The 15,341-nt window shown below is 43.9% G+C and overlaps 1 pseudogene; it reads right to left on the bottom strand.

The window, feature by feature from the left end:
- LOC136629218 (zinc finger protein 850-like) overlaps positions 1–15,341 on the bottom strand; it is a 162,747-nt pseudogene that overhangs the window by 98,250 nt on the left and 49,156 nt on the right.

Below are 15,341 nucleotides of genomic sequence, written 5' to 3'. Positions count from 1 at the left end.
CAACGTATGATTTTACCCCCGTCGTTCTAAAAAGGACAAGGCTGTTTCAGAATAGACCGGGTGCAGATTCTGACTGCTTTTGGATGCTGAAATACTGCAGAATGTCCTCAGCGGAGATTTCTGTGGAAAATTCTCCAGCATTTCCGCATCTAAAAAGCAGTCAAAATCTGCACCCGGTCTATTCTGAAAGAGCCCTGCCCATTTCTGCCACATGTACACATACCCCAGCGGTAATAGTGACACCTTCACCCCAGCGATAATAGTGACATCCCACAGCAGTAATAATAGTGACACTCCCCCCATCTATATATATAAAATTGAACGTATGTCTGTCTGCGTGCGTGCGTGTCTGCGTGCGTGTTTGTCCTTTATGCGCTACTACACCAATCATCCGATCGCCATAAAACTTTGGGAAGTTGTTGAGTACACTCCTGGGAAGATTATAGGCATAGTACAAATATCCTACGATAAATGGCGCGCGAGCGTCGTCGAAAGTTACGCCCCCCCCCACGTAGATCGAATAAGTAAGCCACCTGCTATTGTGATGTCATCACTGATGTCATCAACATCGGACGCCCTTGAACATGCCCCAACATGTTCTATAAAGCTGCATTGTGATGTCATTAAGGCTCTATTATGACACGTACAGCTTGGAACCACTAGAGCACGCCAGCCAATTACCATTGGAGTTGGAAGTGGGTAAACAAGTACTAGGATATCTTTCTAAGAAGCCACAGCAGCCGGATAAATTGTATGTTCCACCCAACGGCTATTTTATTCAGCCCGCAAGGGGGAAGCAGCGGCCTACAAAATCTAATTCTCTCATTTCCTGATGTCATAGATAGATAGATAGATAGATAGATAGATAGACTGTATGCAATAACCCTGATAGATAGATAGATAGATAGACTGTATGCAATGACACGTACAGCTTGAAACCATAAATACTAAAGCACGCCAGCCATTTACAGTCAGTCTCCATTGAAGTTGGAAGTGGGCAAACATGTACTAGGCCAGTGATGGCGAACCTTTTAGGGACCGAGTGCCCAAACTACAACCCAAAACCCACTTATGTATCGCAAAGTGCCAACACGTCAGGGGGCGGGGCTTATCACAACGTATGATTTTACCCCCGTCGTTCTAAAAAGGACAAGGCTGTTTCAGAATAGACCGGGTGCAGATTCTGACTGCTTTTTGGACGCGGAAATACTGCAGAATGTGCTCAGCGGAGATTTCTGTGGAAAATTCTGCAGCATTTCCGCGTCTAAAAAGCAGTCAAAATCTGCACCCGGTCTATTCTGAAAGAGCCCTGCCCATTTCTGCCACATGTACACATACCCCAGCGGTAATAGTGACACCTTCACCCCAGCGATAATAGTGACATCCCACAGCAGTAATAATAGTGACACTCCCCCCATTAGTAATAAGAGTGACATACCCCAGCGGTAAACCTCAGTGGTCGCTGCTGCCGTCATCTAGATATATAAAAACGTAGTATGTATGTATGTCTGTCTTCGCAGCAACGCGCGAACATGCCCCAACATGTTCTCTAAAGCTGCATTGTGATGTCATTAAGGCTCTATTATGACACGTACAGCTTGGAACCAGTAGAGCACGCCAGCCAATTACCATTGGAGTTGGAAGTGGGTAAACAAGTACTAGGATATCTTCCTAAGAAGCCACAGCAGCCGGATAAATTGTATGTTCCACCCAACGGCTATTTTATTCAGCCCGCAAGGGGGAAGCAGCGGCCTACAAAATCTCATTCAGGTAGGTAGGTTCAGTTCTTGGAGGTTGGGGAATGCTTATGGGCAAGGCCTTATGTCTCATCCCAACTCGATTATTCAATTCTAAGCGCAAAAGAATTAGCGTCCAAATTTTATGTACGGAATTTAATTCTCTCATTTTCCAATGTCATAGAAACTTGAAATTTGGCTCGAGCATTGATTATGTCATAAATAGGAAAAGTTAATGGGTCCCAACTCGATTATTCAATTCAAAGCGCCAAAGAATTAGCGTTCAAATTTTACGTACGGAATCTAATTCTCTCATTTCCTGATGTCATAGATAGATAGATAGATAGACTGTATGCAATAACCTACATAGATAGATAGATAGATAGACTGTATGCAATAACCCAGATAGATAGATAGATAGATAGATAGATAGATAGATAGATAGATAGATAGACTGTATGCAATAACCCAGATAGATAGATAGATAGATAGATAGATAGACTGTATGCAATGACACGTACCGCTTGAAACCATAAATACTAGAGCACGCCAGCCATTTACAGTCAGTCTCCATTGGAGTTGGAAGTGGGCAAACATGTACTAGGCTATCTTCCCAAGAAGCCACAGCAGCCGGATAAATTGGATGTTCCACACAACGGCTATTTTATTCAGCCTGCAAGGGGGAAGCAGCGGCCTACAAAACCTCAGTGGTCGCTGCTGCCGTCATCTAGATATATAAAAACGAATGTATGTATGTCTGTCTGTCTTCGCAGCAACGCGAGACGGGTACGCTAGTCTATATATATAAAATTGAATGTATGTCTGTCTGCGTGCGTGCGTGTCTGTTTGTCCTTTATGCGCTACTACACCATTCATTCGATCGCCATGAAACTTTGGGAAGTTGTTAAGTACACTCCTGGGAAGATTATAGGCATAGTACAAATATCCTACGACAAATGGCGCGCGAGCGTCGTCGAAAGTTACGCCCCCCCCCACGTAGATCGAATAAGTAAGCCACCTGCTATTGTGATGTCATCACTGATGTCATCAACATCGGACGCCCTTGAACATGCCCCAACATGTTCTATAAAGCTGCATTGTGATGTCATTAAGGCTCTATTATGACACGTACAGCTTGGAACCACTAGAGCACGCCAGCCAATTACCATTGGAGTTGGAAGTGGGTAAACAAGTACTAGGATATCTTCCTAAGAAGCCACAGCAGCCGGATAAATTGTATGTTCCACCCAACGGCTATTTTATTCAGCCCGCAAGGGGGAAGCAGCAGCCTACAAAATCTCATTCAGGTAGGTAGGTTCAGTTCTTGGAGGTTGGGGAATGCTTATGGGCAAGGCCTTATGTCTCATCCCAACTTAATTCTCTCACTTCCCAATGTCATAGAAACTTAAAATTTGGCACGAGCATTGATTATGTCATAAATAGGAAAAGTTAATGGGTCCCAACTCGATTATTCAATTCAAAGCGCCAAAGAATTAGCGTTCAAATTTTACGTACGGAATCTAATTCTCTCATTTCCTGATGTCATAGATAGATAGATAGATAGATAGACTGTATGCAATAACCCAGATAGATAGATAGATAGATAGATAGATAGATAGATAGATAGATAGATAGATAGATAGATAGATAGATAGACTGTATGCAATGACACGTACAGCTTGAAACTATAAATACTAGAGCACGCCAGCCATTTACAGTCAGTCTCCATTGGAGTTGGAAGTGGGCAAACATGTACTAGGCTATCTTCCCAAGAAGCCACAGCAGCCGGATAAATTGGATGTTCCACACAACGGCTATTTTATTCAGCCTGCAAGGGGGAAGCAGCGGCCTACAAAACCTCAGTGGTCGCTGCTGCCGTCATCTAGATATATAAAAACGAATGTATGTATGTATGTCTGTCTTCGCAGCAACGCGCGACGGGTACGCTAGTTAGTAATAAGAGTGACATACCCCAGCGGTAAACCTCAGTGGTCGCTGCTGCCGTCATCTAGATAAAAACGTAGTATGTATGTATGTCTGTCTTCGCAGCAACGCGCGAGCATGCCCCAACATGTTCTCATAAGCTGCATTGTGATGTCATTAAGGCTCTATTATGACACGTACAGCTTGGAACCACTAGAGCACGCCAGCCAATTACCATTGGAGTTGGAAGTGGGTAAACAAGTACTAGGATATCTTCCTAAGAAGCCACAGCAGCCGGATAAATTGTATGTTCCACCCAACGGCTATTTTATTCAGCCTGCAAGGGGGAAGCAGCGGCCTACAAAATCTCATTCAGGTAGGTAGGTTCAGTTCTTGGAGGTTGGGGAATGCTTATGGGCAAGGCCTTATGTCTCATCCCAACTCGATTATTCAATTCTAAGCGCAAAAGAATTAGCGTCCAAATTTTATGTACGGAATTTAATTCTCTCACTTCCCAATGTCATAGAAACTTGAAATTTGGCACGAGCATTGATTATGTCATAAATAGGAAAAGTTAATGGGTCCCAACTCGATTATTCAATTCAAAGCGCCAAAGAATTAGCGTTTAAATTTTACGTACGGAATCTAATTCTCTCATTTCCTGATGTCATAGATAGATAGATAGATAGACTGTATGCAATAACCCAGATAGATAGATAGATAGATAGATAGATAGATAGATAGATAGATAGACTGTATGCAATGACACGTACAGCTTGAAACCATAAATACTAGAGCACGCCAGCCATTTACAGTCAGTCTCCATTGGAGTTGGAAGTGGGCAAACATGTACTAGGCTATCTTCCCAAGAAGCCACAGCAGCCGGATAAATTGGATGTTCCACACAACGGCTATTTTATTCAGCCTGCAAGGGGGAAGCAGCGGCCTACAAAACCGCAGTGGTCGCTGCTGCCGTCATCTAGATATATAAAAACGAATGTATGTATGTATGTCTGTCTTCGCAGCAACGCGCGACGGGTACGCTAGTTTATAATAAAAGAATCTAAATAATGAAAGAAAATACATATTTGGTATCACTGCGTCCATAAAAATCTGATATATCTGTGAAATGCAGTATTTACCCCTCACAGTGAACGTCGTCCGAAAAAAAAATAAAGAACTGCAGAAATGCACTTTGTTTTTTTCTGCCTCCCAGAAAAAAAAATGCAATAAAAAGTGATCAAAAAGTCATATGTATTCCAAAATGGTACCAATGCAAACTACAGGACATCCTGCAAAAAATGGGCCCTTGAACAACTTAGTGGACGGAAAAATCAAACAAGTTATTGCGTGCAGAAGATGGCGGCAGTAAATAATTTAAAAAAATTAAATGTCTGAAAAAAAATGAAAATAGTACAGTAAAAAAAAAAAAAAAGTCAATATAAGTTTGGTATTATAAAGTAATCGTGTCACTTTTGTTGCAGGTTGTGGTCTGTAGAAACGAACCGGAAGATGGTGGAATGTCGTTTTTTTTCTAGTTACTCTGTTTTAAAAGTTTTTCAGTACATGACACTATGTAACACACTTTTTGTCCTTGGCAAGTGAGTGTTATGTCAGTGAGGATGTGGTATTAGCTGGTCAAACACAGATTCATTTGGGAGAGGCTTAGGGATAGTCATTCCAATACAGATCAATGTGGGAGAGGCTCACGGTTGTCCATTTACAGCATTTCTGGGCTTCTTTGCTCTTTCAAGTCGGTGTCTGAATTTTTGACTGCCCGACAAATAGGAGAAAAATGCTTGTCCCATTCTTAGGGCTCCAGCACACTGGTGACCGTGATATTGCCTTGTGAAAAATCGCAGCAAAATCGTTACCTTTTTCCCGCGATTGTTGAGCGTCAGAGATTTTTTTCTTGCAAAACATCACTGCCACCTGAAATTTTCTCTTGTGTTTTTTATTGCGATTTTTTAATGCGAAAGTCAAGAGGACTTTCTAATGTTAAAAATGCATCGCTTAGTTTGTGTTTTGCGGTATGATAAAAAGGAGGCTCCATAGGGAAACACGGTAGATTTAAAAAAAAGCGGTTAACAGACACGGGTGCTCTTAAACTGGTAGGAGGCAATTTTAAATTCAGTACTAAATGTAATAGAGGACCGCCGTAGTCAAACACTCCTAGATGCCACGACAGCACCTTTCAAAATTTTAACAAAGCTCAGCAATTTAAGGATATATGGCAAGAATTTAATTTGGAGGGATGAGAATACACACATTTCTCCCATGCAAACGATTCCTGGTCCAGAATCGACTATATTCTTGTATCTGCTAACCTGCTCTCTAGAGTTACTAAAACCGACATTGCGGATTTAGTGATCTCAGACCCCGCCCCAGTGATACTGTCATTACACGAATCATTGTTGGGGGGCTGGTGGTTAGAATTTATATCAGATAATGAGACGCACTCTGATATTCCTCAATTATTATGGAACACAGCTAAAGCGGTCCTTAGGGAAGGCTGATCTCGTATGCAGTCTCACTGAAAAGGAACATCAAGGACAATATAGATCATTTTAGTGCACTCTTGCGCGAGGCATATACTGTATTTCAATCAGGGCCAAGTCTGTATAGCAAACGGAAATGGGTAAAGATTAATGAACTGCATGTAATATGGCTACAAAAACGAGAACAGTTATTCATATTCGCGTAAAGAGGCTCGGTTATTCAAATTTGGGAATAAGACAGGATAACTGTTGGCCAATTTGGCAAGAGGACCGTTCGATGCATCGAATATATCAGGTTTGAAAGACTAATTAAGCAAATTACACTCACACCCAAAAAAAAATAAAATGATACTGTTACGGTATACTACCCTTGATACGCCAGCCCGGGTGCACTAGATCTCACCCGCAACCCCTGTCCCTGCCTGCTTGCCGCCACTCCTGGCTAACCTCAGGCGGGCAACTGGGCGGCGGTCCCAACTTTCACTAGGGACTGAAAAGGGACGCTGGCGTACCTGGATGGAAAGGGTAGAATACCAACAGAAAAGGCAGATGTAAATAACCAACACGAATAATACTAAGCAGAACTGAGGCAGATGGAAAAACCTGGCAGGTAATAGCAAAGTATAGCAGACAAGCTGACAGAAGCAGGAGACCAACAGAGGCAGACTAGCTAGCACACTGAGGGAAACCAATAACTGGCAGTGATTGCAAGTCTCTGCCCGACCTTTAAACAAAAGCCTTCGCCCAGGGGCAGAGAGAGGTGTGGTCAGTGCGGCCACGTGACAGAGCACCACGCTGCCCATGCCGGCCAGGCACCCGCGACCCCAGCCGCCGTACAACAAGCCGGGGGGACACACCCCGACCGCGGGATCCTGCACACTGCCGCCCCAGGAGGACCAGCAACCGCCGCATGGTAACAGATATTTTCTTTGAATTCTACTCGAAATTATACACACAACACTCAAGACCTTCAGATACTCCAGCCGATATCCTGACCGACATAGCACTGCCCACTCTGTTTGAAGAGTAGTGCGCTCTTTTAAATTCCCCCATATCACAGATAGAAATAAAAGAAACCATCTTAAAACAATAAAAAAGTCCCGGGACCAGACGGGTACACAGGAGAGTTTTTCCAAATTCTAAAAGACCTGATGTCCCCATTACTAGAGAAGTTATTTAATAGATATATGTAGAAGAAGCCTATGCCACCAGAGACGAGTACAGCTCATATTAAATTACTCCCGAAACCTGGTAAAGAAATTATGGCGAACCGCCTAGCCAACATAATGCCACAGGTGATTTCTCATTTGCAATCTGGATTTGTGAAGGGCAGAGCTGCAATCACAAATATACGGAAAATTATGACAGTCCTTGATGAAATTAAACCAACAAATCACCCCTTTTCGGCACTCCTGACAATTGAGGAGGAAAAGGCTTTCAATAACGTTTCATGACAATGGTTGGGGGCGGTGATGGACAAAATGGGTTTTAAGAGTCCTTTTTGCTCCAATACATGGAACTTATATGCCTCTCCACAGGCACAAATATAAACTCCTGGATTTTTATCACCAAGTTTTCCACTACAGAAGGGTACCAGGCAGGGGTGCCCCCTCTCTCTACAGCTCTTCAATATTGCAATAGAACCACTGGCGCGTATGCTGGAAAGGAGTAGAGAGATGGAGGGAATCAAAATTCGTAAGATGGAAGTTAAAACTATGTCGTTTGCAGATGATATTTTACTGGCTCTTGCACAACTGCATAGAGACTTGTCACGGGTGTTCGATTTACTGGAATCATTTGGGAGACAATCTGGCCTTAACCTTTTCGAATCCAATGTCGGGCCTGCCCTGACATCATCATTTCCCTCCACAGCTCCGATGTCGGGACAGGCCCGACACTACAGTGCAGGAGTGCATCTGCACCCGATCATCAGACACATCGGGTGCAGATGCACTCCTGCACTGGTCCTCATCAAGGACCCCCGAGGAGAAGGTAGAAAGGGTTTTTAACCCTTTCTGCCTTCTCCTTTACACATTACATAGCTCTCAATTAGCGCTATGTAATGCACAGAGATTCTGGCCAGCGATCATGTAACTGCCGGTGTCACCTAACCCCCATCTGTCACATGAACGCCGAGCCGGGAGCCTGCACAGTGGGGGGACCTGCTTACCTGTCCGGGGTCTTCTGCCTTCCGGCTGTGCGATCATGTGACTGCTGTGTGCCACCTGACCCCAGCGGTCACATGATCGCCGAGCCAGAAGGCAGAAGAGAGAATGCGGAAGACGCCGGACAGGTAAGCAGGTCCCCCCACAGTGCAGTGAGCACCTGTACCCTCCTGAACTCTGTCAGTTAAGAAGGGTGCAGGGAAAATGTATTTTTTTCTCATCCATTCTCCCCAGCAATTTATTTGGAACTGGGGAGAATTGATGAGAAACAATAATTGGATTGGAAAAGGTTAAGGTTAACACCACAAAATGTGAATTATTGGATATTTCCCCCTGGGGTAAAGTAAACAACCTTGATACTAAAATAATCCCGTATATAAAATACTTAGGCATTAACATAGGTGAGGCCCCCGCAAGTTTATATAAGCTGAATTATCCCCCAATAGTACATAAAATTATAAGTGAACTCAACAGATGGAACAAACTCCCACTATCATTTTTAGGGCGATGCCACCTGATTAGAATGATGAGTTTCCCGAAGCTCCTCTACCCTCTACAAACCATCCCAATTTTGCTACAACGACAGAATTTGAGAAAGCTTTACTCTACACCGCAGTCATTTGGTCTCACAAACGCCCATGGATTGCTTTGAAAAAGCTTATGCTTTCTAAAAATAAGGGGGGGGGGGGGGGGGGGGGGCTCAATTTCCCTGATATACGTGCATATAATGTGGCTAGTCTTATGCGTCATTCTCTAGATTGGTTACAGAAATCTAACCACTTTCCTAACTATGGCATGGAAACAGAACTGCTACATCCCCGGAGCCCAAATGCCCTTTTACACGCAGGGTTTTCCAATCTCCCACCAGGGATTAAACACTCTACTACTACAAAGGATACTATCGCTGCCTGGAAAACAACCCACAAATCCTATGACTATCAAAACACATGGATTTATGGGGACACCCAGAGTTTAGGGAGGGCCGGGACAACAAAATGTTTGAATGATGGCACAGCAGGGGCATTGAGATGGTTCAACACCTCCTCCATTATGAAGAACCTAGATATAGATCATTCAAAGAGATGTGTGCCGTATATTATCTACCCGTGTCTCACTTTCTACCTTATGCACAAATACGGAACTTCCTACGTAATAGGCTGGCTGATGTCTCCAAAGAGGTGATACTCAACCCTATTGAGTTACTTATTAGAAGTTCTACACAGAGGCACTCGATTTCAGAGTTGTACTTGAGATTTAGGGAGGGTTGGGAAACACAGTACAAATCTTGGTTGTTCAAGCGATGGATACGGGAACTCAGAAATACCTCAGGGGATAGTGAAATGGTGGACCACTGTACGAAAAGCCATAACAAATGAGAGATGGTGGGAAATATACTATAAAATACTGCATGGCGCAATATATGGTTTTGATGTCCCTCCACACCCCAAGATTGTAGGCATGCCCCAGATGCTCTCAACCACAGACTGACTTCTTAGATGGTATCTGGCATTGCCCCAAAATAAGATCATTTTGGTCAGAAACTCAACTACTGGTGCGCGAGATTGGGGGACTGACTATACAGTTAAAACCACAGGTTTGCATATTTCACTCTCTGACTGATCAGACAAAGAATTCTAATATGTTACACACTATTCTTTAAGTAAGTAAAAGATGCTTGCCGATTAATTGGCTGCAAGCTAAGCCCCCAGTGATGTCAGATATACTGCAACGGTTAAGGCATCTTTTGCAAATGGAAAGATCGGAGACGGAGAAGAGTGCAGAATGTCAAGCTCCTAAATTCTTTTAAAAATGGCGGCCTTTATAGAGAAGTTTCCAGATGCAAACAAGATCATTGAATGTATGAGACCATTCAGTAACACAACTTGGTGTTACACCCAGGCTGATATGAACCGTTTGCGAAAATACTGAGGTCCAACACATATGGAGATGGGGGTCTTCTTGCATTGCGAGTTATATTCAACAGAACTGTTGATCTAATGTTTTGTTCCTTTTTTAGATATTTGGCAGCCATCTATTGGTTCCTGGGCAACCTGCATATTGCTGTCGGGGTTCTAGGATGGGATGGAGCAGGCTCTCTTTTTGTTCGATGGTGGTCAGAGGCCAGTATAGACATTTATGGGCTCCTCCATGGTGAGTGATACTGGGAGATGGTTGGAAGGCGGCCTGTTGAAGTTGACGGCTGGCATATGGCTTTAGCTCCACATGTGGTTAATGTTATGAGGTCTATAGGAGTTCTTCTATGTTTGAAGTTTGGAATTTTACCATAATTAATAAAGCTGTGGCCAACCATCACACATCAAAAGGAGAAGTTGTGTTGTGTTATGTCTGTGTTTCGGAATGGAAGGAAGGCTTATGAGTAAAATGTTTTGGTTGAGCTGTCTGCCATCTCTGGAGCAACTACTCAGGGGTGTTACTTCAGTAACTGCTAAGGCAGGTTAATTCTCCTGGTTGTAACCCTCATTATGCATCGCCTGTGATGTTATGGTTTTTGGAGGCGAGATATGGCTTAAGCGGGTGTTATAGTTATATATCTACCTTGATGGGGTTATTCATTCCTCCTCCACCAAGTGCTGCTCTCTAGTGGTACTGTAGTTTTGGCTTTCTGCCCCCTCTTCTCGCTCTGACAATAGTACGACCTGACACCCCCTGCACAGTGGTCCTGCTCATTGTATTATTAGTTCCTCCTGCTACCTCCTCCCTCTTCCAGTAGGTTCGTCAGCTGCTATTATTTATGAGAGTTCTAATGTTCTAATTAGTTTGCCTTTTAGCTAGGTTACCCTGCTTCTATGTGTGTGTATAGAATCTTTAAAACCTCCATCTACCTCATGGTCCTGTAGCTTATTTAGGTGACTACAGATGGGATTGATAATACCTCCTAGCAGGCAGAGATGGTACTGACAATAGCTGCTCATGTCATGTTGTGCTGATGCATCACAGCATTCATAGCTCAGAAAAGTGAAAGAGAAAGCAGGGAAAATGTAAACATCAAAATGGTGCCTGATAAGCATCAGAAAGGAGTCTGCACTGTATGGAAGTGACCGCAATACACATAGAAGACATTCAGAGGATGACAGACAATCAGATGAGGGGTGCAGGGATGGAAAGATGTGTATTTGCCATAGTGGCACTTCAAGGTAAAGCTATAAACATTGTCTTTCTATTATATAACTGTCAGCCATGTTTTCAGCTTTAGAGATGTTCCCTGCATGTATTACAGGGTTCACAATTCAACTTCATTGTTTACCTTCAGCCTGATGAATTGTGAAACTATCACATTAAAATGATCAAGTTTTAGCAAAAGCGGACCTTCATCATTCTTTCCCAAAGCCTTCATGTAATGCACGCACGTCAAACTTAAGGTCCCTGAGCCGAATCCAGCCTACTACTTCATTTTATGTGACCCAACGGCTGTGTGGCAACCTAACAGGCATTTCACTCACCCAGCCTACAGCATGGCGGCGGTAGCTGCTGCTGAGACCGTGGCCTCTGACCCCCCATAGTGTCTGCGTGTGCCATCCCATACGCAGCGCAGTCGCCAAGGGGAGAAGTCAGAGGTCACGGACTAAACAGCATTTGCTGGACCAGAGCTGCAGGCTAGGTGAGTGGAATGCCTGTAGACATGTTGCCTGCCCAAGGGCCAATAGAGGGGGTCCCTATTACTGCTGGGGCCACTAATGAGGGACCCTGTTACTATTGGGGCCATTATGGGGGGCTGTAATACTACTGGGGTCACTATAACTACTAGGGCCAATATAGGGTATACTATTACTACCAGGGGTCACTATTACTATACAGTCTTATAATTACAATCAGCCCTTTAAAGGCAACCATAACGCTGATGTGGCCCGCTGTGAAAATGAGTTTGACACAACTGATCTGATATCTCTGGTCAGCGGTAATCCTGCCATCTCCACCGGCCTCATCACATAAGTAGAAGACATCTAATAAGACTGAAGACAAGAGCTTCACAGCCTTCTACAGATCAGAGGGACATCTCCATCTACCTGGTGGTCCTGTGGAAGAAGAGGACGGGGACATCTCTCTGGTGGGCTTCTCTTACTGGATGGAACTGCAAGAAACACAGACGGACACTGAAGTCATTCTTTACATACAGATAATAAAGTCCCCGTGTATTTAGTCCTGTCTATTACCTGGTGATGGGAGCGGCTGGCGGGTCTCCATCATGGTGTCCTTGTACAGATCCTTGTGTCCTTCTAAATACTCCCACTCCTCCATGGAGAAATAGACAGTGACATCCTGACACCTTATAGGAACCTGACAACACAATATACAGTCATTACCCAGAAGCCTCCAGTGCTGTTACTGTATAATGTCCCAGCATTCCCTGCAGCCTCACCTCTCCAGTCAGCAGCTCAATCATCTTGTTGGCGAGTTCTAGAATCTTCTGTACATTGATGTCCTCATGTATCAGGGGGTGAGGTGGTAGCACAGGGATTGGGCTCAGGGGTCTATCCCATCCATCACACACAGGAGCCCGACAGCCATCACTAGAGGTCTTCTTCACTACTGTGTAATCCTGTATATGGGCAGACATTATTAAATATCACTACAGATATTTCCAGAGTCCATCACCTCTCCAGTGACATCATCTGTTATTACCATGGATAATAATGATGTCATGTGACATCATCAGAATCTCTCACCTCTCCAGTAAGCTGGAAAAGTATATCTAGGGTGAGATTTAATACACTCTCTGCCATCTTGTTTCTGTCCTTCTGCATCTTTGATAATTCAATTATTTAGAGACCTGAATGGAAAGAATATGAACTAATGTAAAAACCACAAAAAAATTATACATTTTCTAGAGACAAAAAGTGGAAACATTTAAAAGTGTTTTCCCCATTGCTTAAAATTGCTTCACAGCCCCTGTGTCCTTCCTGGTTGTTGCTGACCAGGACATGTGACTGCTACAGCCAATCACTGGTTAGAAAAAGCCATTGGCCAGTGATTGGCTGCGGCAGTCACATGTTTTGATCAACAGCAACCAGGAAGTACCGGGTGGTTGTGAAGCAAGTCATGGGGAAACCTCTTTAAGGAGATATTAACCCTTTGCAATCCAATTTTGGATTCAGGGTTTCCTAGGGGGCTTTCTCTTTCTGCCATTATACAATGGTGCCGTTTGCTGGCTAGAGCCAGTACTGCGGTATGGAACATGCTGGAGCGGCCCCCCGACAACAGAGCAGCCAGTAATCTACAGAAAGAATACTCTGCCGGACGTCTTCTGACATCGGAGCTGTACAGGCTTCAATCAGAATGCCTTCAGAGGTCAGACAGTGGATTGGAAAGGGTTAAAGGGAACCTGTTAGGAGGTTTACGAAGAGTGAACTACAGGCCACAGAAAACCCCGTCAGGGTTCTCCTCACCGGGATCAGTTGGACTGATAGCTGACCCAGGCAGGGAGAAGTCAGCAGCGACCGCCCCACTGACTCTTCTCCAAGTTCAGAGCCGCTTTTTGCAGTGTTTTAGAGCACAATATAGATGTCTGCAATGTACATGCGTGTTGGGATGTATGTGTGACAATATACATGTCTGCAATGTACATGCGTGTTGGGATGTATGTGTGACAATATACATGTCTGCAATGTACATGCGTGTTGGGATGTATGTATGACAATATACATGTCTACAATGTACATGCGTGTTGGGATGTATGTGTGACAATATAGATGTCTGCAATGTACATGCGTGTTGGGATATATGTGTGATATCGGGCAGCAGAATCCTCCTGACAGCTTCTGACCTCAAAGCTGAACAACTAAACTGATGGAACCGGCTTATCCAGCACGTGCCGAACTTGGATACCGCTGGACAGACCCCGTTGACAATAATGAGATCTGGATGGCATTTTCCTGAACAAAATAGAGCAAACATTTTTGGGGTCTTTTCTTAGAGATTTGAAAAAAAACAAAGTCAGAAAGACCATCTTTGTATAATAAAAAGCCACCAAAAGAACTTGTAAAGAAACATGTGAAGTTTATGGCTTAAAGAAAGACTTGGGGAATTCAGATAACTATGAACGAAAATGGAGCAACCAGCGTCAGGCAGCTGCTGCCAAGGCAATGGGATGATGGGGTGCATCAAACATGTCTACGGGCGCATGACAAGTACATTGTTCTTCATCTTTACAACTCACTGGTCAGACCACACATGGGATATTGTGGACAGTTTTAGAAACTTATACGCAAAAAGGATGTATCAGAGTTTGAGCGGGTGCAAAGACGGGCAACTACAGAAATAAATGAAAAGGGCGAAATATAATCCCCAGAGAGGTCATCAAAACTAACATAGTGCCAGGTTACATAGGATAATGGTGACGGTAGTGAGAGAATAGTGACCGGTGACATCAGATAATGGTGACGGTAGTGACAGAATAGTGACAGGTGACATCAGATAGCGGTGACAGTAGTGACAGAATAGTGACAGGTGACATCAGATAGTGGTGACAGTAGTGACAGAATAGTGACCGGTGACATCAGATAGAGGTGACAGTAGTGACAGAATAGTGACAGGTGACATCAGATAGTGGTGACGGTAGTGACAGAATAGTGACAGGTGACATCAGATAGTGGTGACAGTAGTGACAGAATAGTGACCGGTGACATCAGATAGTGGTGACACTAGTGACAGAATAGTGACCGGTTACATAGGATAATGGTGACGGTAGTGACAGAATAGTGACTGGTGACATCAGATAGAGGTGACAGTAGTGACAGAATAGTGACTGGTGACATCAGATAAAGGTGACAGTAGTGACAGAATAGTGACAGGTGACATCAGATAGTGGTGACAGTAGTGACAGAATAGTGACAGGTGACATCAGATAGTGGTGACAGTAGTGACAGAATAGTGCCAGGTTACATAGGATAATAGTGACGGTAGTGACAGAATAGTGAACGGTGACATCAGATAGTGGTGACAGTAGTGACAGAATAGTGACCGGTGACATAAGATAGTGGTGACAGTAGTGACAGAATAGT

Source organism: Eleutherodactylus coqui, chromosome 5, assembly GCF_035609145.1.
Source record: "Eleutherodactylus coqui strain aEleCoq1 chromosome 5, aEleCoq1.hap1, whole genome shotgun sequence".
NCBI classification, from domain to species: Eukaryota; Metazoa; Chordata; class Amphibia; order Anura; family Eleutherodactylidae; genus Eleutherodactylus; species Eleutherodactylus coqui.
The sequence above is the reverse complement of the archived record's forward strand: the minus strand, read 5'-3'. Positions and strand labels throughout refer to the sequence as shown.